The sequence below is a fragment of the Oncorhynchus mykiss genome, chromosome 9 (assembly GCF_057628025.1).
Source record: "Oncorhynchus mykiss isolate SJ-2025 chromosome 9, ASM5762802v1, whole genome shotgun sequence".
Classification (NCBI taxonomy): Eukaryota; Metazoa; Chordata; class Actinopteri; order Salmoniformes; family Salmonidae; genus Oncorhynchus; species Oncorhynchus mykiss.
Window position 1 is genome coordinate 68,932,690 of NC_143030.1, and position 25,522 is coordinate 68,958,211.

Here is a 25,522-nt window from a genome sequence, read left to right on the forward strand (position 1 = left end):
CACACTTATAAGGTGTAGGTGACAAAACATCTAAACTCTGAAAAAAAAGAAAATAGCCCTTTTTCAGAACCCTGTCTTTCAAAGATAATTTGCAAAAATCCAAATAACTTCACAGATCTTCATTGTAAAGGGTTTAAACACTGTTTCCCATGTTTGTTCAATGAACCATAAACAATTAATGAGCATGCACCTGTGGAACGGTCGTTAAGACACTAACAGCTTACAGACGGTCGGCAATTAAGGTCACAGTTATGAAAACTTAGGACACTAAAAGGAGGCCTTTCTACTGACTGAAAAACACCCAGGGTCCCTGCTCATCTGTGTGAACGTGCCTTAGACATGCTGCAAGGAGGCATGAGGACTGCAGATGTGGCCAGGGCAATAAATTGCAATGTCCGAACTGTGAGACGCCTAAGACGGCGCTACAGCGAGACAGGACGGACAGCTGATCGTCCTCGCAGTGGCAGACCACGTGTAACAACAACTGCACAGGATCAGTACATCCAAACATCACACCTGCGGGACAGGTACAGGAAGGCAAAAACAACTGCCAGAGTTACACCAGGAACGCACAATCCTTCCATCAGTGCTCAGACTGCCGGCAATAGGCTGAGAGAGGTTGGACTTAGGGCTTGTAGGCCTGTTGTAAGGCAGATCCTCACCAGACATCACCGACAACAACGTTGCCTATGGGCACAAACCCACCGTCGCTGGACCAGACAGGGCTGGCAAAAAGTGCGCTTCACTGACGAGTCACGGTTTTGTCTCACCAGGGGTGAAGGTCAGATTTGTGTTTATCGTCAAAGGAATGAGCGTTACACCGAGGCCTGTACTCTGGAGCAGGATTGATTTGAAGGTGGAGGGTCCGTCATGTTCTGGGGCGGTGTGTCACAGCATCATCGGACTGAGCTTGTTGTCATTGCAGGCAATTATGGGGAAGACATCCTCCTCCCTCATGTGGTACCCTTCCTGCAGGCTCATCCTGACATGACCCTCCAGCATGACAAGGCCACCAGCCATACTGCTCGTTCTGTGCGTGATTTCCTGCAAGACAGGAATGTCAGTGTTCTGCCATGGCCAATGAAGAGCCCGGATCTCATTCCCATTGAGCACGTCTGGGACCTGTTGGATCGGAGGGCGAGGGCCATTCCCCCCAGAAATGTCCGGGAACTTGCAGGTGCCTTGGTGGAAGAGTGGAGTAACATCTCACAGCAAGAACTGGCAGATCTGGTGCAGTCCATGAGGAGGAGATTCACTGCAGTACTTAATGCAGCTGATGGCCACACCAGTTACTTTTGATTTTGACCCCCCCTTTGTTCAGGGACACATTATTCCATTTCTGTTAGTCACAGGTCTGTGGAACTTGTTCAGTTTATGTCTCAGTTGTTGAATCTTGTTATGTTCATACAAATATCTACACATGTTAAGTTTGCTGAAAATAAAAGCAGTTGAAAGTGAGAGGTCCTGTCTTTTTTTGCTGAGTTTATATAAGATAATGTAATAGGACCGCAACACACACACCAACATCATCATCAACAAAAGCCTGTGATCAGCCTGGGAATAAAATGAATATGACTCAGCAGTGCTTTCACTGATCCATTAGGGAGAGAGGCTGGTCCAATTCCACCAGTCTTTTAAATCACTGTGTAATAAGCTCACATTATCTGTAATAACCTGCACAAAGAAACTCCACCTCACTGTCTTCTAAACCCATTAAGGCTGTATCCTGCCCAATTTGGAAACTGTCAACTAATTTCACTGCATTTATTGACAGAGGGGAAAGCTAGGCTACACATGACTGAATCCAACTGTCTCTTATAGTAGCAAGAATAGTCACTCAAGATTATCTCTCCTGCCTGGTTGCTTTGTGGATCTGTTCGATATATTTAAGCTATAGTAAAAGGCATTAAGATGTCATTATTATAGGCTAACCATGTTAGTGAGACAATAAGAATGATCAAAACAGCAGCCCATTTTGGAAGGATAATTTTAATAGCAGAATAAAATGTATTTTCTGAAATAGGGATGCAAAATAAAACAGGAAACCATGAGCAACCAGCGGAGTAGAAATGGGACACTCAACTGTCCTAACATTCCTGTCCAGCCAAACAACCTTTCTAAAAAAAAAATATCAAACCATATGGCACATGTTCAGAAAGAAATATGGTAGTTCTCCAGCTTACCAAAATAATCAGCAGTGAAGAGTGTAGCTACACAAACTCCAGTTTTACAGAACCCAGAAGACTGTGTAAAGCAGGCAGCCGTCCATTGAGGCTCTCTCTGGGAAAGAAAGCCAAGTGTGTCTCAGCCATGGCACAGTGCCTCCCTCCACTCCTTCCCTCTTCTAACCCTGGGTGTCAATGAATCACTGGGAGTGTCTGGGTGCTGTCCGTTCTCATGCCTTCAGCAGCTGCTGCCTGCATTGACTACATTGACTACCAGCCCACTCCACAACACTGGGGAGTTGTATTTCCTCCAGACGGCCAGATTAGTATTGTTGTCCTACACGGTTCTTCCGTTTCTTTCATACATAAATAAATAAAACCTTGTCTATTGAACACTGGTGGTGAGTATGTGCCCCAGCTCAGTATATGGGCCTTTCTATGTAAAACTCCCCATGAGCAAGTTCATGGATGCTAAGTCTAGAGTATATTTTTGAGAAATTAAGGCACATACATTTTTCAACCATTTTCCATCCCAAAAATGTGGAATAAACAAAGGCTTTGATTTCTGGTCAAACAGATGGAAAAGGGGCCTTGGAAAAAAATCAAAGTTTAAGAAATATTGCCTAGTGTCTTGTCATTCGGTTACCAAAAACCCACATATTTTAAAATAATCTCCTAAAGACGAAGGATAATCAAAGTTCACAGAAGTAACAAGGCAGACCTATCAATTAGTGTGTTTACTGATAACAATTTGATTTATGATTTAAGTGATTAAAATGCTTCATTCTGTTACCAAATCGGTAATAGAATGAACACTAAACAGAATATAAAAAAAAAAAACTGCAATGTTGATTAAGGGCTTGTAAATAAGCATTTCACTGTAAGGTCGACACCAGTTGTATTCGGCACGTGACAAATACAATTTTATGGACTTTAATATTCATACGAGGCCGCTGGACCTAGGTGTGAAGACTTCATTTCCCCTGATAGTGAGTAGTACAAGTTGTGAGACAGAAAGCTTGCCTGGAGAGAGAACTTCCAGCAGTTTGCGTTTGTCAAGTAAGGAATTCCCCTGACTGACTGAAGGAGAGGAGGGAGGCTGAGGCTCTGACATCTTTGCCAAGTTTTATTTAAACGTGTCACTAGGGCTTTTCAGCACTTTACAACTGCAGCTGCCCTCATTGCTCACTATGTAAATCTCAGCCAAATTGTTCCCATAGCTACAGAGTACAGACCATCAGTAAGGGATAATACACTATTTGATACAATCCATTTTCCCCCTCTTGATGCTGTAGAAACATGTTGAAAGGCAGATACATATAAAATAAAGTGTGTCTAAGTGTTGTTCCCCATCACCAATCCCATCCAGTTGTTGTATATTTCTAACAGCTCAAGGAGAGGTAAAGGTATGACCAAAGCCTGCATAAAACAAAAGCAACTATTAGCATAAAAGTGACAATGAACTGATGAATAAAAACAATAGATAAACGAGCTAGCTTGATGTGTAAAGCTACTTTAAAAAGTTACTGTTAAATCAAAACAAGCCTTAGATGCAGGATAATCTTGACAGGAAGCAGAGCCAACACTTCACAACTGTCAAAAACAACTCAATATTTAATTTGCATTTCTTGAACGATAATTTGAATCATTGTGTGTTGGAAGTGAGTGGTGGCGTGAGCAGAGCAGTAATGGAGTATCAGTGAAAGTGTTTAGTAGCGCAGGCTGTAGCAAGAACATTTTGCACCCGTCATTGACAAGTTCCGTTGGAAATGATCCTACTGTACACAACCCTTCTGCTTTAGGACCTTCGGTTGGAGGATGACATCAGAGGCTTCACCCATCGTCCCTCCCATGACAACTCACCACATCTCAGAAAGTCCTTCATAACTTCCACATGTTCTCAAGGTGCCTATTCAAGTAACTTACTGCTCCCTGAATAACTCACTGCTTCACTGAATAACTTGCTGCTCCCAGGCCAACTGAATAAAAACCTACATAATCTAGGCTACTGTAACACATCAAGTTCAGCCCTGACATCACATCCACTCACGTTGTTTTAAAAATATTCTAAAACCATAGTAGGCCAAGGATCTTTTTATTTATTTAAAGGAGCACAACGTTCATTTTCTTTTTTACCTGAAACGTAATGTGGAAAGAACAGACAGTTCAATATTTATCTTGCTTCACAGGTTCGTCAAGGCAAAGCAGAACCCTACTTGACGCCCAAAACCAGATGGCAAAGTTATCATAAACAAGAATAAATCATGTCACAATACAGGTAAAATACATCCTGTACAGTAGGCGGTCTGTTCTCTTCTTGGCATAGTTCAGTCTTACAGACTGCCTAAAGCTGGGTCAATATCAACTCCCTGTGGACCAGGTTTAAATGACAATGTATGGTCCATGGTGTCTTCAATGGAACCACACCACATGGCCACAATAGAGTATAGTGGCTTCACACTAAGGCAAAGCATCTCTCTCATACACACACACACACTTGAGGGCAAAGCAGCAGATGGTGTCCATGGGTGGAAGTAGCGCTGTAAATGAACTAAAATGAATCATTCCCTTCTACTCTCTTCTCTTGTCCAGAATGCATTAGAGATGTGTGTAGATGACCCCACCCTGTCAGCCAGACACATGACAATGAATGTACTGTAGAAACATGCCCAACCCAGCCTAAACAGTAAGGGGATTCCCCAGTGTGTGTGTGTGTGTGTGTGTGTGTAGGACTCCACACATCACAGCTGAGGTGGCATCAGCAGCAGGTGTTAACAGCTTTAGAAGATAACTGCTGCTGTAAACAGTCCAAAGCACTCATCTTCATAATACACACACATTTTGGATTTTGCCCTTTTCCCATGCTGCTAAATCATAATTGTTTTACTATTGTGATAAAGTTGAATCAGGATAAAAATGGTATGTTATTTTCCAGAGACTGTGGGAAAGTAATCCATGAAACCCAGACGTTCTTCTCTCTCCTGGTGCAGAATGAGTTTAGAGGAAAACAAGGCTAATGAGCCAAGACACCCATAAGGTGAGACACGGGAATCTGAAATGGTACTCTATTGCTTATACACATTGGGCTCTGGTTAAAAGTAGTGCACTAGATCCGAAATAGGGTGCCATTTCAGACGCAACCAGGAACGCACTGGGGCGCAGTAGTGGAAAAGTACCCAACTGTCATATTTGAGTAAAAGTAAAGATAACTTAATAGAAAATGACACTAGTACTAGTCGCCCAGTAAAATACTACTTAAGTCTAAAATTATTTGGTTTTGAATATACTTAAGTATCAAAAGTAAATGTAATTGCTGAAATATACATATAACTCATGCTGTCTGTGTGTTTGGCAAATCCGCCAGATCAGAGGCAGTAGGGACGACCAGGGATGTTCTCTTGATAAGTGTGTAAATTTGACAATTTTCCTGTCCTGCTAAGCATTCAAAATGTAATGAGTACTTTTCAGTGTCAGGGAAAATGTATGGAGTAAAAAGTACATTATTTTCTTTAGGAATGTAGAAGTAAAATTTGTCTAACATATAAAAGTACAGATACCGCAAAAAAAAACTACCTAAGCAGTACTTGAAATTATTTAGACAGAAGACAGAAGGTACAATGTGCCATTTTTATTTATTTATTTAAGATGTGATGCATCTTTCTTAGCAGTCTAAACAAACACTGATCAGCACAATGGAATGTTATAAGGCCTACCTAACCATGTTGAAAATGTTCAAGATTAATGTTCAGTATGACATGTATACTCAAAACATTTACTAATATCCTATTTTGTATACTTTAAAGTAAAAGGCTAAGTTATGAATATGGGTTTATCATGCAGATAATGCTTTGTCTGAGCAGGGTCCATGCTGGTCTCTTCATATCTGTTCACTACCATGGGGAGAGAGGGAGACAAGGGTCATGGTGGTTATGGTGACAGGACCTCATCAATATTAGCTCAAGTCTATTTCTGCTCCCCTATTTAAAAAAAAAATTATAAAAAAGGTCCAATGCAGCTGTTTTTTATCTCAAGATCAAATTATTATTAAAGATCAAATTATTATTAAAAAAAGTCAAAAAGAAGGTTTGGAACTCTTTCTTATTGGTCTATTAACATATTTACCACCTGGTAATGTCACCAGGCATTCCAACATTCCCTCCCACCAGAACAGCCTGACATTTCAGGTGGTATTCTCAAACAGCTCTTACTCCTAATTATCATAATTTTTACAGTTCAATGTCATCTTGGTAAGCAACTCCACTGTATATTTGGCCTTGTATTTTAGGTTATTGTCCTGTTGAAAGGTGAATTTGTCTCCCAGTGTCTGTTGGAAAGCAGGCTGAACCAGGTTTCCTCTAGGATGTCACCTGTGCTTAGCTATACTCTGTTTATTTTTATCTCCTCCAAAAAACTCCTTAGTCCTGGCCGATGACGAGCATACCCAAAAGATGATGCAGCCAATTCCAAGCTTGAAAATATGAAGAGTGGGTCTCGGTGCTTTGTTGTATTTTATCCAAACATAACTATTCAGGACAAAAAGTTCATTTCTTTGCCCCATTATTTGCAGTTTTACTTTAGTGCCTTATTGCAGACAGGATGCAAGTTTTGGAATATTTTTATTCTGTACAGGCTTCCTTCTTTTCATTCCATCATTTAGGTTAGTATTGTGGAGTAACTACAATGTTGCTGTTCCATCCTCAGTTTTATCCTATCACTTTAACTCTAACTGGTTTAAAGTCACCATTGGCCTCATGGTGAAATCCCTGAGCGGTTTCCTTCCTCTCCGGCAACGGAGTTAGGAAGAACGCCTGTATATTTGTGGTGACTGGGTGTATTGATACACCATCCAAAGTGTAATTAATAACTTCACCATGCTCCAAGGGATATTCAACGTCTGCTTTTTTTATACCCATCTTCCAATAGGTGCCCTTCTTTGCAAGGTATTGAAAAACCTCCCTGGTCTTTGTGGTTGAATCTGTGTTTTGAAATTCACTGCTCGACTGAGGGACCTTACAGATAATTGTATGTGTGAGGTACAGAGATGAGATAGTCAATCAAAAATCATGTTAAACACTATTATTGCACACACATTTAACTTAGTGACTTGGTATGCTAATTTTTACTCCTGAACTTGTTTAGGCTTGCTATAACAAAGGGATGGAATACTTATTGCCTCAAGACATTTCACCTGTTCATTTATTTGTAAAAAAATATGTGCAAACATAATTACACTTTTACGTGATGGGATATTGTGTGTAGGCCATTGGCACAATCTCAATTTAATAAATTCAGGCTGTAGTGTGGAAAAAGTTTAGGGGTGTGAATACTTTCTGAATGTACTGTATATAAAACACAGGAAAATGTTGAACTGCACTGGGCCTTTAACAACATAGGACCTTAACAGGACAGGAAGCAGGTGGGTTATCAGGTCCACTTCTTTATGGTATTTTCCTTGTGTGTACGATCAGAGCTAAAATCTAAAAAAAGGATGTGAGAGACTGAACAGACTGGAACGGGACCACCATTGCTCACATCTACTAAGCATAAACAGGGAAGGGAGGAGATAATGCATGTTTATTGTGATTGTGGCTAGGGCTGTGACTGTCATCACATTTTGTCAGCCGGTGATTGTCAAGAAAATAACTGCCTGTGTCACGGTAATTGACCGTTAATTAACATCAACACATTTAGCATCTCCTAGCGTCCATTCATAGCCAACAAGCCACTGATGCAAACCTTAAGAACATCTACATTTTAAAAAGTCTAATAAATCCATGTAATAAAGCCTACACCATCACAATAAATCCATTATTTATTTTGACAGGTCTAAAGAAACATGATATGAAGAAAATGTAGTCTATTTCAGAAAAACAGAATAGCATACACTGAATTGTCCTTATTTTAGGCCCTGATCTGGCTATGCCATATGGCTGTGGGCTACACTAATTAATTTAGTAGACAAGATTTGCTTCGAATTCCATAGCATTATTTTATAGTATGAAGAATACAATTGAACATAGCGATATAAAAAACGATTTGAGGGAGTGCGCACATGCGGCTATTCTGTGTTGAGCGGTTAACCATGAATTAAGATCCCCTATGCTCTTAATTTTGAGTTATAATGTAACTTTAGTTGTGATAAACATTGGGCTATATGTTATGATTTTAATACATTGTAAGGCTGCATGATGCGACTAATGATGATTTGAAAAGTCACATGAAAGGCAGGAGCTCTGCTTTGTTTTTTGTGCAGGCTGTACACACGTCATCAGTCTCTCAATCACAATTTGACAAACACTTGATAATGCCTCGAATTTCGCGGCGGCATCCCCTTTGGGTGTCTAATGCCCCCTAAAAACAAACATGCCTTTTGCGGCCGGGGGCCGCTGTGCCCTTGGGCTGATAATAATAATTATAATTCCCTTCTCCTGGCTGTGTGCTCCGAAGCACCTTTCACTCACATGTCTCTCCGTCCCTTGATCGGGACTTTCTCACAGGCTACAAGTGAAGATAAAAACGTCAGGGACGCAGCGGATTTAGAATGGACCACTATTATGCACCTGTTCCAAAACAGGGGCAATATATACAGTGGGGCAAAAAAAGTATTTAGTCAGCCACCAATTGTGCAAGTTCTCCCACTTAAAAAGATGAGAGGCCTGTAATTTTCATCATAGGTACACTTCAACTATGACAGACCAAATGAGGCTCCTCTGTCCTCCACTCATTACCTGTATTAATGGCACCTGTTTGAACTTGTTATCAGTATAAAAGACACCTGTCCACAACCTCAAACAGTCACACTCCAAACTCCACTATGGCCAAGACCAAAGAGCTGTCAAAGGACACCAGAAACAAAATTGTAGACCTGCACCAGGCTGGGAAGACTGAATCTGCAATAGGTAAGCAGCTCGGTTTGAAGAAATCAACTGTGGGAGCAATTATTAGGAAATGAAGACATACAAGACCAGTGATAATCTCCACACTACGCCACCAGGGACTCAAATCCTGCAGTGCCAGACATGTCCCCCTGCTTAAGCCAGTACATGTCCAGGCCCATCTGAAGTTTGCTAGAGAGCATTTGGATGATCCAGAAGAAGATTGGGAGAATGTCATATGGTCAGATGAAACCAAAATATAACTTTTTGGTAAAAACTCAACTCGTCGTGTTTGGAGGACAAAGAATGCTGAGTTGCATCCAAAGAACACCATACATACTGTGAAGCATGGGGGTGGAAACATCATGCTTTGGGGCTGTTTTTCTGCAAAGGGACCAGGACGACTGATCCGTGTAAAGGAAAGAATGAATGGGGCCATGTATCGTGAGTGAAAACCTCCTTCCATCAGCAAGGGCATTGAAGATGAAACGTGGCTTTCAGCATGACAATGATCCCAAACACACCGCCCAGGCAACGAAGTAGTGGCTTCGTAAGAAGCATTTCAAGGTCCTGTAGTGGCCTAGCCAGTCTCCCGATCTCAACCCCATAGAAAATCTTTGGAGGGAGTTGAAAGTCCGTGTTGCCCAGCAACAGCCCCAAAACATCACTGCTCTAGAGGAGATCTGCATGGAGGAATGGGCCAAAATACCAGCAACAGTGTGTGAAAACCTTGTGAAGACTTACAGAAAACATTTGACCTCTGTCATTGCCAACAAAGGGTATATAACAAAGTATTGAGATAAAATTTTGTTATTGACCAAATACTTATTTTCCACCATAATTTGCAAATAAATTCATTAAAATTCCTACAATGTGATTTTCTGGATTTTTTTTCTCATTTTGTCTGTCATAGTTGAAGTGTACCTATGATGAAAATTACAGGCATCTCATATTTTTAAGTGGGAGAACTTGCACAATTGGTGGCTGACTAAATACTTTTTTGCCCCACTGTACATGTCACCCTCAGACAGAAACTAAAACAAGAAGCTCCCGCGCTGAGGTCTGTTCAACGCTGGTCCGACCAATCTGATTCCACACTCCAAGACTGCTTCCATCACGTGGACTGGGATATGTTTCGTATTGCGTCAGACAACAACATTGACGAATACGCTGATTCGGTGAGCGAGTTCATTAGAACGTGCGTTGAAGATGTTGTTCCCATAGCAACGATTAAAACATTCCCAAACCAGAAACCGTGGATTGATGGCAGCATTGGAATGAAACTGAAAGCCCGAACCACTGCTTTTAATCAGGGCAAGGTAACCGGAAACATGACCGAATACAAACAGTGTAACTAATCCCTCCGCAAGGCAATCAAACAAGCTAGTCAGTATAGAGACAAAGTAGAATCTCAATTCAACGGCTCAGACACAAGAGGTATGTGGCAGGGTCTACAGTCAATCACGGATTACAAAAAGAAAACCAGCCCAGTCACGGACCAGGATGTCTTGCTCCCAGGCAGACTAAATAACTTTTTTGCCCGCTTTGAGAACAATACAGTGCCACTGACACGGCCCGCAACTAAAACATGCAGACTCTCCTTCACTGCAGCCGACGTGAGGAAAACATTTAAACGTGTCAACCCTCACAAGGCTGCAGGCCCAGACGGCATCCCCAGCCGCGCCCTCAGAGCATGCGCAGACCAGCTGGTTGGTGTGTTTACGGACATATTCAATCAATCCCTATCCCAGTCTGTTGTTCCCACATGCTTCAAGAGGGCCACCATTGTTCCTGTTCCCAAGAAAGCTAAGGTAACTGAGCTAAACGACTACCGCCCCGTAGCACTCACTTCCGTCATCATGAAGTGCTTTGAGAGACTAGTCAAGGACCATATCACCTCCACCCTACCTGACACCCTAGACCCACTCCAATTTGCTTACCGCCCAAATAGGTCCACAGACGATGCAATCTAAACCACACTGCACATTGCCCTAACCCATCTGGACAAGAGGAATACCTATGTGAGAATGCTGTTCATCGACTACAGCTCGGCATTTAACACCATAGTGCCCTCCAAGCTCGAGACCCTGGGTCTCGACCCCGCCCTGTGCAACTGGGTACTGGACTTCCTGACGGACCGCCCCCAGGTGGTGACGGTAGGCAACAACATTTCCACCCCGCTGATCCTCAACACTGGGGCCCCACAAGGATGCGTTCTGAGCCCTCTCCTGTACTCCCTGTTCACCCACGACTGCGTGGCCACGCACGCCTCCAACTCAATCATCAAGTTTGCGGACGACACAACAGTGGTAGGCTTGATTACCAACAACGACGAGACGGCCTACAGTTCCTCGGCGTACACATCACAGACAAACTGAATTGGTCCACCCACACAGACAGCATCGTGAAGAAGGCGCAGCAGCGCCTCTTCAACCTCAGGAGGCTGAAGAAATTCGGCTTGTCACCAAAAGCACTCACAAACTTCTACAGATGCACAATCGAGAGCATCCTGTCGGGCTGTATCACCGCCTGGTACGGCAACTGCTCCGCCCACAACCGTAAGGCTCTCCAGAGGGTAGTGAGGTCTGCACTACGCATCACCGGGGGTAAACTACCTGCCCTCCAGGACACCTACACCACCCGATGTCACAGGAAGGCCATAAAGATCATCAAGGACAACAACCACCCGAGCCACTGCCTGTTCACCCCGCTATCATCCAGAAGGCGAGGTCAGTACAGGTGCATCAAAGCTGGGACCGAGAGACTGAAAAACAGCTTCTATCTCAAGGCCATCAGACTGTTAAACAGCCACCACTAACATTGAGTGGCTGCTGCCAACACACTGACTCAACTCCAGCCACTTTAATAATGGGAATTGATGGGAAATGATGTAAAATATATCACTAGCCACTTTAAAACAATGCTACCTAATATGTTTACATACCCTACATTATTCATCTCATATGTATATGTATATACTGTACTCTATATCATCTACTGCATCTTTATGTAATACATGTATCTCTAGCCACTTTAACTATGCCACTTTGTTTACATACTCATCTCATATGTATATACTGCACTCAATACCATCTACTGTATCTTGCCTATGCCGCTCTGTACCATCACTCATTCATATATCTTTATGTACATATTCTTTATCCCCTTACACTTGTGTCTACAAGGTAGTAGTTTTGGAATTGTTAGCTAGATTACTTGTTGGTTATTACTGCATTGTCGGAACTCGAAGAACAAGCATTTCGCTACACTCGCATTAACATCTGCTAACCATGTGTATGTGACAAATAACATTTGATTTTATTTGATTTTGATTTTAATTTGGGAAAAAGTTTGGCGTTGTTGTGACTGAATTTTCGGGGTTTTTTCTTAGCCAAACGTGATGAACAAAACGGAGCGATTTCTCCTACACAAATAATCTTTTTGGAAAAAATGAACATTTGCTATCTAACTGAGAGTCTCCTCATTGAAAACATCCGAAGTTCTTCAAAGGTAAATTATTTTATTTGAATGCTTTTCTTGTTTTTGTGAATATGTTGCCTGCTGAAGGCTAGGCTTAATGCTATGCTAGGCTATCAATACTCTTACACAAATGCTTGTGTAGCTGTGGTTGAAAAGCATATTTTGAAAATCTGAGATGACAGTGTTGTTAACAAAAGGCTAAGCTTGTGAGTGAATATATTCCTTTCATTTGCGATTTTCATGAATAGTTAATATTGCATTATGGTAATGAGCTTGAGGCTATGATTACGCTCCCGGATACGGGATTGCTCGACGCTAGAGGTTACTAGACCAATAAGAATTTCCAAACCTCTGCCAATAACAGCTACTTTTTTTATATTGTTTTACTCAAACCAATCCCAGACAGCCCTAGCAAAATTCTTGTTTGAGAAATTGTGCTTTGCTAAGAAGCTGTTTATTTTTGACCATTTTAATTGAAAACAATCAGAGTCGTGACGTGACTATCATTGTGATGACTGTTATTCATTGAATAATTACCTACTATGTTTAATTATTACGCTATTAAATTAGTCATGTAACAGTTAACTTATTAGGAATTTAGGGCACCACGGGAAAAGTTTATTTAACGAGTTACCGTCTTCAGAATTAACTTAAAACAACAATAAATCCCTAGCGGACAAACACAATGACACTTGTTACACAAGATGGAGATTTAAAGAGAGCAAGAGAGAAAGACAAGCAAAACTTTGATATATTTGTAAACTACGCTTAGTTTAGCACTAATACCTTGCCCCGAACTGCCGTTCCTTTAGGTAAGAAGTAATGTAATGATGTATTTACACACTGAAGGTCTTCCTGGTGTATCTCTGTTGGGCCCTTTGATGGCCTTGTCTTTCATTCTCAGGTGTAAGTCTCTGATTGTCCACAAGAGGTCACAATGTCCTTAGTTGTCTGTGTACTTGCACTCGTTCTGGAAGAGGGGTCTCCAGAGGACAGCTAATCAGCCATGTCGATGATCCCAGAGTGGTGATGAAAGCAGTGTAGGACACGATGATTCGAGGAGAATACAGTGCCTTGCGAAAGTATTCGGCCCCCTTGAACTTTGCGACCTTTTGCCACATTTCAGGCTTCAAACATAAAGATATAAAACTGTATTTTTTTGTGAAGAATCAACAACAAGTGGGACACAATCATGAAGTGGAACGACATTTATTGGATATTTCAAACTTTAACAAATCAAAAACTGAAAAATTGGGCGTGCAAAATTATTCAGCCCCTTTACTTTCAGTGCAGCAAACTCTCTCCAGAAGTTCAGTGAGGATCTCTGAATGATCCAATGTTGACCTAAATGACTAATGATGATAAATACAATCCACCTGTGTGTAATCAAGTCTCCGTATAAATGCACCTGCACTGTGATAGTCTCAGAGGTCCGTTAAAAGCGCAGAGAGCATCATGAAGAACAAGGAACACACCAGGCAGGTCCGAGATACTGTTGTGAAGAAGTTTAAAGCCGGATTTGGATACAAAAATATTTCCCAAGCTTTAAACATCCCAAGGATGTTATTGATAATATTGAAATGGAAGGAGTATCAGACCACTGCAAATCTACCAAGACCTTCCCAAGGCCATCCCTCTAAACTTTCAGCTCATACAAGGAGAAGACTGATCAGAGATGCAGCCAAGAGGCCCATGATCACTCTGGATGGACTGCAGAGATCTACAGCTGAGGTGGGAGACTCTGTCCATAGGACAACAATCAGTCGTATATTGCACAAATCTGGCCTTTATGGAAGAGTGGCAAGAAGAAAGCCATTTCTTAAAGATATCCATAAAAAGTGTCGTTTAAAGTTTGCCACAAGCCACCTGGGAGACACACCAAACATGTGGAAGAAGGTGCTCTGGTCAGATTAAACCAAAATTGAACTTTTTGGCAACAATGCAAAACGTTATGTTTGGCGTCAAAGCAACACAGCTGAACACTGAACACACCATCCCCACTGTCAAACATGGTGGTGGCAGCATCATGGTTTGGGCCTGCTTTTCTTCAGCAGGGACAGGGAAGATGGTTAAAATTGATGGGAAGATGGATGGAGCCAAAGACCTGAGAGTCTGCAAAAGACCTGAGACTGAGACTTAATTAAATGAGTCGACTCTTCACATGGAATGATTTCACTGAACAACAAAAAGGGAATTTTCCATTGCATCTCCTAAAAACATTTTCAACATACATCTGCAAAATGATAGAAACTAAAGTCTAGAAACTAAAGCTTTGGTTGTCTTTCTCTCAGGCTTCCATGTCTTCTCCCTGGACCTTCTCAATGTCCACCTCTTGAACATCAGACTTTGAGGCCTCATCTTCACTGTCACTTTCCAACCTTGAGGATGGCTCATTGTTAGGCTCAAAAATACTCAAATTTGCCCGGATGGCCACCAATTTTTCAACCCTTGTATTGGTCAGCCTATTGCATGCTTTGGTGTGTGTTCCCGGACCAGTTGCGTTCCGAGGCGGCTGATGTTGGTGGGATTTGGAGGATGATGGAGGCAACAGGGAAAGAGCCTCAGATCCACAAAGTCCCTTCCACCAGGTGGCAGATGAGATATGTTGGCATGACTGACATATTTCATCTCCATCCCAAAGCCCTTACTTGGAAGTGTACTTCACCAGACTGCCAAGAACCTTGCCCTCATCCAGGCCAAGGTGGCGAGACACAGTAGTGATGCCACCATAGGACTTGTTGATCTCTGCACCAGACAGGATGCTCTTACCAGCATACTTGGGGTCCAACATGTACGCTGCAGCGTGTCTGGGCTTCAGGCAGAAATCTTCACGCTTTTTGATGTATTTCAGAACGGCAGTTTCCTCTGCTTGGAGCAACAGTGAAGTGGGCAGGGCAGTATGGATTTCTTCTCTTTCATCTGCAAGCAGAGTCTGAACATCAGACTGGATGGCATTGTCTCCCTCAATCTGTGCAATGGCTAATGCTATAGCTTTCAGGAGTTTCAGGTTGCTTACCACTCTCTCCCAAAATACATCACCCAGGAGGATACTCTTGATGGGGCTGTCCATATCAGCAGATTGTGATATGGCCATTTCTTGGAGAGACTCCTTTCCAGGAGACTGTCAAACATGATGACAACACCACCCCAACGGGTGTTGCTAGGCAGCTTCAATGTGGTGATCGTATTCTTCTCACTTTGCTCAGTGAGGTAGATTGCTGCTATAACTTGATGACCCTTACCTAACATAACTAACCATTTCCTTGGCTCTCTTGTAGAGTATCCATTGTTTTCAGTGCCATGATGTCCTTGAGGAGCAGATTCAATGCACGAGCAGCACAGCCTATGGGTGTGATGTGAGGGTAGGACTCCTCCACTTTAGACCAAGCAGCCTTCATGTTCACAGCATAGTCGGTCATCAGTGCAAATACCTTCTGTGGTCCAAGGTCATTAACGGCCACCTTCAGCTCATCTGCAATGTAGAGACCAGTGTGTCTGTTGTCCTTTGTGTCTGTGCTCTTGTAGAATACTGGTTGAGGGGTGGAGATGTAGTTAATTATTCCATTCCCACGAACATTCAACCATCCATCAGAGATTATTGCAATACAGTCTGCTTTCTCTATGATTTGCTTGACCTTCACTTTAACTCTGTTGAACTCTGCATCCAGCAAATGAGTAGATAAAGCATGTCTGGTTGGAGGGGTGTATGCTGGGCGAAGAACATTTAGAAATGTCTTCCACTACACACTGCCTGTGAGCATGAGAGGTGAACCAGTTGCAGACACAGCTCGATCAAGACATAAAACACACTTTTCTGTAGGCTACTAGTTAAAAAAAATAAAATTGCATGTATGCCATATAAAATGTATTCACGCCACCCAGTATTATCATCAAAACTTACCAGAAAGCATGTAGTCCTTGGCTCAGACAGTGTAGTTGTGTGGGATCAACAGCATCTCATTAGTGTGCAAGATCTTGAGAATCAGCTGTAGATGTGATGGAAGAATGCACTATGCATGCAGAGGGTTACAATTCCATTGGGGATAGTTTAACCTAAATATGCCACCAGACCTAGAATCGCCTTGTGTATCCCACAAAGGTTCACCGTTATAAGCTAACTTTTTTAAAAGAATTTAAGCGATATTCCCAAAATACCCGATCTTAACTTCCCATGGAAAATGTACGGAAATTTAACAGATCATTTCCAAACCTAAACGTAACTGATTAGTTTGTTTTTTGTAATCGGATTTTATGTAACTGATTACATGCACTTGTTACTGTCACGTCCTGACCATAGAGAGCCTTTATTTTCTATGGTGGAATAGGTCAGGGCGTGACTGGGGAGGTTAGTCTAGTTTTTATTTTCTGTGGGGTTCTAGGTTGTTTTTTCTATGTTGGTTTCAGTATGATTCCCAATTAGAGGCAGCTGGCTATCGTTGTCTTTAATTGGGGATCATACTTAAGTAGCATTTCTCCATCTGTGGGTTATGGGAGTGTATGTTTTGAGTTAGTGTTGTAGTCACGGTTTATTCGTTGTTGGTTTATTGTTTTGTCTTTGCTAAAGTTTCACTTCTTTAATAAATTGTGTGGAACTCAACGTACGCTGCGCCTTGGTCCGTTAATTCTACAAACGACCGTGACAGTTACTCCCCAACCCTGAATGTAGTAAATTAAAATTATGGAGCAATTAAATCTGCGTTGCTAGTTGGTTACCCACACATGTTATTGGGATATTAACGTTATTCTAAGAGGGACTCAATCATACCCACTTATCCCTCATTCTTTTACATGTCCTTAATGACTAAGCCCACACAGTTATTTTGCTAAACCAATAAACATCTTGACTTACTAAAAAGCCAAAGTGAAGGGTAATATGAAAATCATATGGCGCACGACAAATTAAAGACAAGGAGTTAATTCGGATCAAAACTAATAAAATAATCTATGGTCTATGAGTGTGTATGCCTGCGTCTCTATAATATAATTGTGCATAAGTACTACTTTTCTTCCTGACAGTCACTTGGTCACAAGAAAGAAAGGGTGGTTGTGGTACTTAACTCTTTCCCAGCCAATGATGGAGCTAAAAATCAAATGTCCTATAGCCTAGTCGAACTACAGAGCATGGAACATGGTTAGGTCAGTGGAGTACTGAGTAGGTCACTACTGACAAAACACAGCCTGCAAATGTGTAAACACATCTCCCATAATTAGAGAGGGAGTAGAAGACTAAAATATAATGCCCATTAATAGTTATGAATGTACACACATGCTGGATATTTCTATAGATTGGAGATTGCCTCCAGCCTCCAGTATTTATGCTGCAGTAGTTTGTCGGGGGGGCTAGGGTCAGTTTGTTATATCTGGAGTACTTCTCCTGTCCTATCCGGTGTCCTGTACGACTTTAAGTTTGCTCTCTCTAATTCTGTTTTTCTCTCTCGGAGGACCTGAGCCCTAGGACCATGCCTCAGGACTACCTGACATGATGACTCCTTGCTGTCCCCAGTCCACCTGGCCGTGCTGCTGCTCCAGTTTCAACTGTTCTGCCTTATTATTATTGGACCATGCTGGTCATTTATGAACATTTTAACATCTTGGCCATGTTCTGTTATAATCTCCACCCAGCACAGCCAGAAGAGGCCACCCCACATAGCCTGGTTCCTCTCTAGGTTTCTTCCTAGGTTTTGTCCTTTTTAGGGAGTTTTTCCTAGCCACCGTGCTTCTACACCTGCATTGCTTGCTGTTTGGGGTTTTAGGCTGGGTTTCTGTACAGCACTTTGAGATATCAGCTGATGTACGAATGGCTATATAAATAAATTTGATTTGATATAGAGCAACCAAATGCTTTACACATTTTAGACTGAAGTCTGTGGGCACTATGCTTATAGTTCTGGATCGCTTCTCTCCGTCCAGTAACATATTTTGTATTGTGTAAGAAAGATAGTCCTGAATACTAGGGATGCACTGACGTGACATTTTTGGCCGATACCGATATCCAATATTCAAAATTTTAGAGGCCTTTTAAGCATTCTAGTACAGTTAAATAGTTAACACACACAGCGGTCTAAGGCACTGCATCTCAGTGCAAGAGGCGTCACTACAGTCCCTGGTTTGAATCCAGGCTGTCTCACATCCGGCCGTGATTGGGAGTCCCATAGGGCAGTGCACAATTGGTCCAGCACCGTCCGGATCTGGCAGTCATTGTAAATAAGAAGTTGTTCTTAAATTACTTGCCTAGATAAATAAGTCACACACACACACACACACACATTATGTTGATAGCATTTACATGTCCCCATTACCAGTAAAACATCATAAAAACCTTTTCCACTTAATTGCTGTGCTGTTACATTGTTACTTTGTTCAGTCATTTAATTCTCAACCAGGATTTCCTTATACATGTCAAGCAGTGAAGTTTCAGCTGTCTGTCCATGGCCTCTCTTCCTTGGTGCGCACTGTCACTGTGTCCGTTTCCATCTTGTCCAGCTGTGTATTTTTTTTATTTTACCTTTAACTAGGCAAGTCAGTTAAAAACAAATTCTTATTTTCAATGACGGCTTAGGAACAGTAGGTTAACTGCCTGTTCAGGGGCAGAACGACAGATTTGTACCTTGTCAGCTCGGGGGTTTGAACTTGCAACCTTCCAGTTACTAGTCCAACGCTTTAACCACTAGGCTACCCTGCCGTGTCCAGCTGTGTATGTAACATTTCATGTAAACCCTGTTTCTTGTCTGCGTAAAAGTAGCGGTCCTTGTACCTAGCACCGAGCATGGTGGCGACACTAAAGAGACTCAGAGAGAATGCCACAAATCGCTTGTTCACAGCCTCAAGTACTTAAATAAATTTAACCCCACGGTCTGCATTGGCAGTTTTCTCGAGCAGCCGTTTCAATGCCATGACAGAGGGTATCATGCCTGCTGCAGACGCAGTTGATAAGCTTATTTCGCAAGTTTTTTGAATGGCGCCAAGAGTGTTTTCATGTTGCCAAGTTAACGGTCAGCAGCGGTATGAGAACCAGCACATTCTTGAGCATGCAATACAGCTTCCCTCCATATGAAATCATTGCCTACCTGGTTAAATAAAGGTTAAATCAAATAAAAATCGACCCACTGTGCGGTCAGACTCAGCATGCTCATGGGGCTGACATCACTGGTCCAAATGTCAGTTGTGAAGTATAATAGCAGTGACGCTCATATGTACGTTTCAACAATACTGTAACTCCAGTAGGGCAACATCTGAAAAATAATGTGTACTGGGGCTTGACCAGCCGGCAAAAGCCAACGTCATCCACAACAGAGGACGGTTGATTGTCAAGGGCAATAAATTCCATTATCTTGGCATTAACGGGTTTTGCCTTTGAATTGTCTCGCTGAAATGTTCTTACTTTCAAATGACTGCTCGACTTTAACTAGTTGTTGGAAGTGCGCTTAGTATTTTTCTGTTTTTGTTCTGTGTAGCGGTGTTTTCGTGGCGTCATTACGTCATCTACCTACGTTATATTAGGTATGCACGTCAGCTTTGACATTGGTTTTGCATATCGGCGTTAAGCTAGATATCGGGCCGTTGCCGATGTTGGCATTTTTAGCTAATATTGGCCGATTCTGATATGCTCACCGATATATCATGCATCCCTACTGAACACTCTTAATTGGTGGCAGGTAGCTGGCCAATGGTTGCTGGTTTGAATCCCCATGCCGAGTAGGTGAGAAATCTGTTGATGTGCCCTTGAGCAAGGAACTTAACCCTAATCGCTCCTGTAAGTTGCTCTGGATAAGCGCATCTACTAAAAGACAAATTTAATAGTATGACAGCTCTAGAGTCAGTGGCACAACACATCAGTAGGAGTTGGCAAGATAGCCCAACCAGATCTGGGACCAGACACAAAAAAATGTACTTCCTGAGGGAAGCAAGTAATAACTACAAGATGATAAAACAACCATACACAACTAACCCTTACAACTGACCCTTATCCCCAACCCAACAAAACATACATTTCACACTCGTCCAGAGTATTGTATTCAATCTTAATTTTTCCATTGCTAATAATGTTATTGGCCACTATCAACACAACAGCAGACATCCATTAGCTAAAGGGAAAGTTGGAGGAAGAGGAGAGTGATGCAGGTAGTGCCACTGCTGCACTGCAGATATACAGTACATGACCTCATTATTGTTGATCCATGAAGCCTTGAAGCTGCAATATGTAACTTTTTTGGTAGTTTTTTCCCCCTCTTTTAGTTTGTTGTACACCAGCTTCAAACAGCTGAAAATACATTTGGTTATTGAAAATACAATTCACAGCGGTTTAGATGGTACAATGATTCTCTACTTCTCTACTGAAATTAGCTGCACTATTAGAATTTTAGCAGCCAGGAAATGGCAGAGCGATTTCTGCATAGTGCACCTTTAAATAACTATCTGTATGATAAAAAAATGTTAAGTGTTTTTCGACCCTGGTCCTACAGGTGTGTGCAGGCTTATGTGCAAGCTCATATCAACTGATTCAGCTAATGGTATTGTTTGTCAGGTGTTTGTGCTGCCGGTCTTGAACAAAACCCTGAAAATACACATAGTATCCCTACAGGACCATCAGAAACATGTCGAGGGGTGTATACACTAGAAACCAAACCGATGACTGCCTGAACTCAAATTTTCTGTTAAGTTAGTTTGCACTAAAGCAGGTATTCCCAAACTGAGGTACAAGTAGGGTAAACACAATGTCATTGGGGGTACGCCAAATAAAAATGATTCATATTTAAAAATATATATTTTCCAATGGGGCTATACATTTGGTTGTTTTTTTTCCTCCCTGAGTAGCCTCGTTTCACTGGCAAAAATGTAATTAAGCCATCTAGTGTTCAGCGAAATAACGTCAAATACAGGTAGCCTAGTCAAATAAGTAACATCCAATCACATTAGCCATTCCTCTCCATGGGAAACCTTCACTCTTGCCCAGACATTTAGAAACGAAACGACAATTTGAAAGATAAGCCACGGGAGTTTTTTGAACGAGAATAAAGACGACTTTCGAGTAGTAAGACAAAAGCAACAGATACCATTAAGAAGGGGCTAGAAGTGTCATATATGGTGAGCTACCTAGTGGCTAGACAGGCAAGCCCCATACTATTGTGGAGGACTTAATTGTTCCTGCTGCCGCAGATATGGTTGGGACCATGCTGGGGGAAACGGACAAAAAAACTATACAGACAATGCCTTCCTCAAACAACACTGTCCCACGACACATCAGTGACATGGCAGGAGATGTTTTGAAACAATTACTGCTTTGCATACAAGCCAGTGAATTCTATGTATTACAGCTGGATGAGTCAACAGACGGCCTGGTAAGGCTCCTGGTATATGTCTGTTACGTTTATGGGGGGTCAATTAAGGAAGACATCCTCTTCTGCAAACCACTGGAATCTAGGACAACAGGAGAGGATAAAGTACTGGACGGACAGCTTTGTGATGTCAAAAGGACTTGTGGTTAAGATGTGTTGGTATCTGAACTGATGGCGCAAAAGCCATGGCAGGGAGACATAGTGGAGTGGTAATACGCCTGCAAGCAGTTGCTCCTGATGCCATTTGGGTACACTGCAGCATCTACTGAGAGGCTCTTGCTGCCAAGCGAATGCCTGACAGCTTGAAATTTGTTTTGGATACTACAGTGAAAATGGTTAACTTTGTTAAAGCAAGGCCCCTGAACTCTTGTGTAACTTCTGCATTATGCAATGACATGGGCAGCGACCATGTAACGCTGTGACGCTAGTTATCAAGGGGGAAAGTATTGACACTTTTTTTTAATTGAGAGACGAGCCTAAAGTTCTTTACTGACCATCATTTTCACTTGTCTGACCGCTTGCATGATGACGAGTTTCTCACACGACTGGCCTTATCTGGATTATGTTTTTTCTCACCTTAATGATCTGAATCTAGGATTACATGGACTCTCCACAACTATATTCAATGTGCAGGACAGACTTGAGGCTATGATTAAGAAGTTGGAGATCTTTTCTGTCTGCATTAACAAGGACAACACACAGGTCTTTCCATCATTCTATGATTTTTTGTGTGCAAATGATCTCAAACTTACGGAAAATGTCAAATGTGATAGAGCGAAGCACCGGAGTGAGATAGGTGCACAATTTCGCAGGTACTTTCCCGAAACGGACGGAACAAACTGGATTCGTTATCCCTTTCATGCCCTGCCTCCAGTCCACTTACCGATATCTGAACAAGAGAGCCTCATCTAAATTGCAACAAGCGGTTCTGTGAAAATTGTATTTAATCAGAAGCCACTGCCAGATTTCTGGATTGGCCTGCGCTCAGTGTCTCCTGCATTGGCAAATTGCACTGTTAAGACACTGATGCCCTTTGCAACCACGTACCTGTGTGAGAGTGGATTCTCAGCCCTTACTAGCATGAAAACTAAATACAGGCACAGACTGTGTGGATATGCCCAAAAACATGTCAATACTCTCTCCAATACAGCCCAACATTGCTGAGTTATGTGCATCCTTTCAAGCACACCATTCACATTAACCTCTGGTGAGTTATTCACAATTTTCAATGAACAAATAAGGTTTTACATGTAAGATGGTAAAATAAAGAGCAAAATGTATTTATTATTATTTGTGCCCTGGTCCTCTAAGATCTCTGTCACTTCCCATGAGCCGGGTTATGACACAAACTCACACTCATTCTTATGTTTAATAAATGTATAGTGTGTGTGGCAGGCTTAAAATGGCAATAAACAACATTTGAGAGTACGCAGCTGAAGGTTGAATGTTTGAAGGGGGTACAGGACTATAAAAAGTTGAGGAACAACTGCTATAGCCTACAGCTATCCTACAGACTACAGCTATCCTACAGACTACAGCTATCCTTACTGACCTTCAACAATTAAGTTAACGGGTATTTGTTGAAATCCCTCTGTCAAGACCATTATAAAAGGCATAAGAAAATGTGATTTTTTTAAAAAATTAGAGTATTTGGTTATTTCACAAGATCAGTTTATTTGTTCTGCTAAGTGAGATAATTAGCTGAACTTGTCTAGGGCTATCTGTTGATACGCAAAACTGAAAAGGTTGAATAAAACGTGGAAGATGGTGTTAAAAATATTGGAGTAGTCCAATTTGTCCCAATTTCACATTCAAATCGCCCAGAATAGAGGATAGGCAGTAGCCTATATTCCACCAGACGAGACCACCTACATTGTTCAAGTATATATATAGGCATTCCACTGAGTAAATAACAAAATAAAACGTCCCTCAAGTGCCTAATGTTGGCAAGTTTGACGAACACACGACCTGCATCAAAATCAGAACAAATTCCTCGTAACCAAATGTGCATCCGCCGAGGTTGCGCGGCAACAGTCATTTTCACATAAACATTGTTATAGTGTAACAAAAAGACATGACTAACCTTGATTCGGTTGCCTTAATTATCCACTTGATACAATCGGATCAAACACCAATTCAGTTTCCGGGCCCTTCTGCAACACGTAATGTAAATCTTACAGCGATGACGTCTCATAAAGCGGGAATGTTTCTCTGGCAACCTCCCGAAACAATGAGGGAAGGTTAGGTCTTCAAACAGCTGTTTCCAAAATGGAGTTAGCCATTCCACAGCCAATCAGACATCGTCTTGTGATCCAGGCTCACATTTCACTCACGCTGAAACTCTTCATAACTTCAAATATGAAAACGAATAGAATGTGACAAAATTAAGCTTTCGACTAGGCCTAATTCTCAAGTCGCATAAAGCCTATACGACAGCCAACTGGGCAATCTGGGAATTGACTAAAATAGAGTGTTGTGTTCTATTCTACCCAATGAAACCATCCTCTGTACTGGACATGTAGGCCTAGGGTTTTGCAAAACAAACATCTGAATTTGAAATGTGTTTATTCATCTATTGATCAATGGAGGCCTACTCTAAAATATGAAGAGACTGCAGACATGCTTAGACATCTTAGAGAAATAAATTGATTAGCTTATTACAATATAACATTGTGGAATGTAACTCAATGGCAAAATATATATTTTTTAAACAATTTGGCCTTTCATAAAATGAAGAAAATATAAACTCATGAGTATACAACACATTATGAACACCTGTTTCCATGACATTGAATGACCAGGTGAAAGCTATGATCCCTTATTGATGTCACTTGTTAAATCCACTTCAATCAGTGTAGATGAAGGGAAGGAGACAGGTTAAAGAAGGAACTCAATATTAGGAAGGTGTTCCTAATGTTTGGTATACTCTTTGTCTATTGAGTGAGTTCATCTGCACAATATAACCTAACCTCTAAATGGTCCATGGTAATAATAAAATATTTGGCACAATGACATAGCTCCAGTGTTGCTGGGTGGGTATCCCCATAGCTGGCTTCTGTACCCTGGGTTGAGATTGTAACTGGTAAAACAAAACCTTATGGACCAGTTTCCAGATCACAGCATAGGCAATTTCAATGGCGAATTTCCATTGAACGTGCTTTTTAGTCTAGGACTAGGGTTAATCTGTGTCCAGGAAACCTGCCCTAAGTGTTGTTAATGCAAAGAAAACACAAAGTAGCTGTATCTATCTGTAATGTTACATATCAAAATAGTCTGTGGATTCCAACTTGTCTAGAACAATGCATAAACATGGCCATTTCATCTACATACTAGCTATTAAAATGTCAAAAATGTTCATGTTAACTTTAATGTAATACTAGTTAGTACTTTTATATCATACAACTATCCACAATTTACAATGCTAGTGGTGGAAATCAAATCAGCATGAGTGACAACTGATCATATTAATACTAATTTAACTAGTCCTGAACAAACGTGCATCAATATTGCTTTGGTGTCACTGTCATTTAGGTACACTACCATTCAAAAGTTTGGGGTCACTTAGAAATGTCCTCGTTTTTGAAAAGCAATTTTTTTTGTCAATTAAAATAACATCAAGTTGATCAGAAATACAGTGTAGACATTGTTATTGTTGTACATTACTATT

At 41.5% G+C, this 25,522-nt stretch overlaps 1 protein-coding gene across 2 annotated transcripts in view; it reads right to left on the minus strand.

Annotated features, from left to right (window-relative positions):
• LOC110532632 (cAMP-dependent protein kinase inhibitor gamma) overlaps positions 1-24,317 on the minus strand; it is a 29,407-nt gene extending 5,090 nt beyond the window's left edge. Inside the window, exon 1 of one of the 2 annotated variants that reach the window (XM_021616700.3) lies at positions 23,939-24,317. The gene's annotated coding sequence lies outside the window, so the exon portion shown is untranslated. Of the gene's footprint in view, positions 1-2,183; positions 2,429-23,938 lie in introns of those variants that run through there. The other variant, XM_021616701.3, reaches the window with a different exon arrangement.
• Between the last annotated feature and the right edge of the window lie 1,205 nt (positions 24,318-25,522).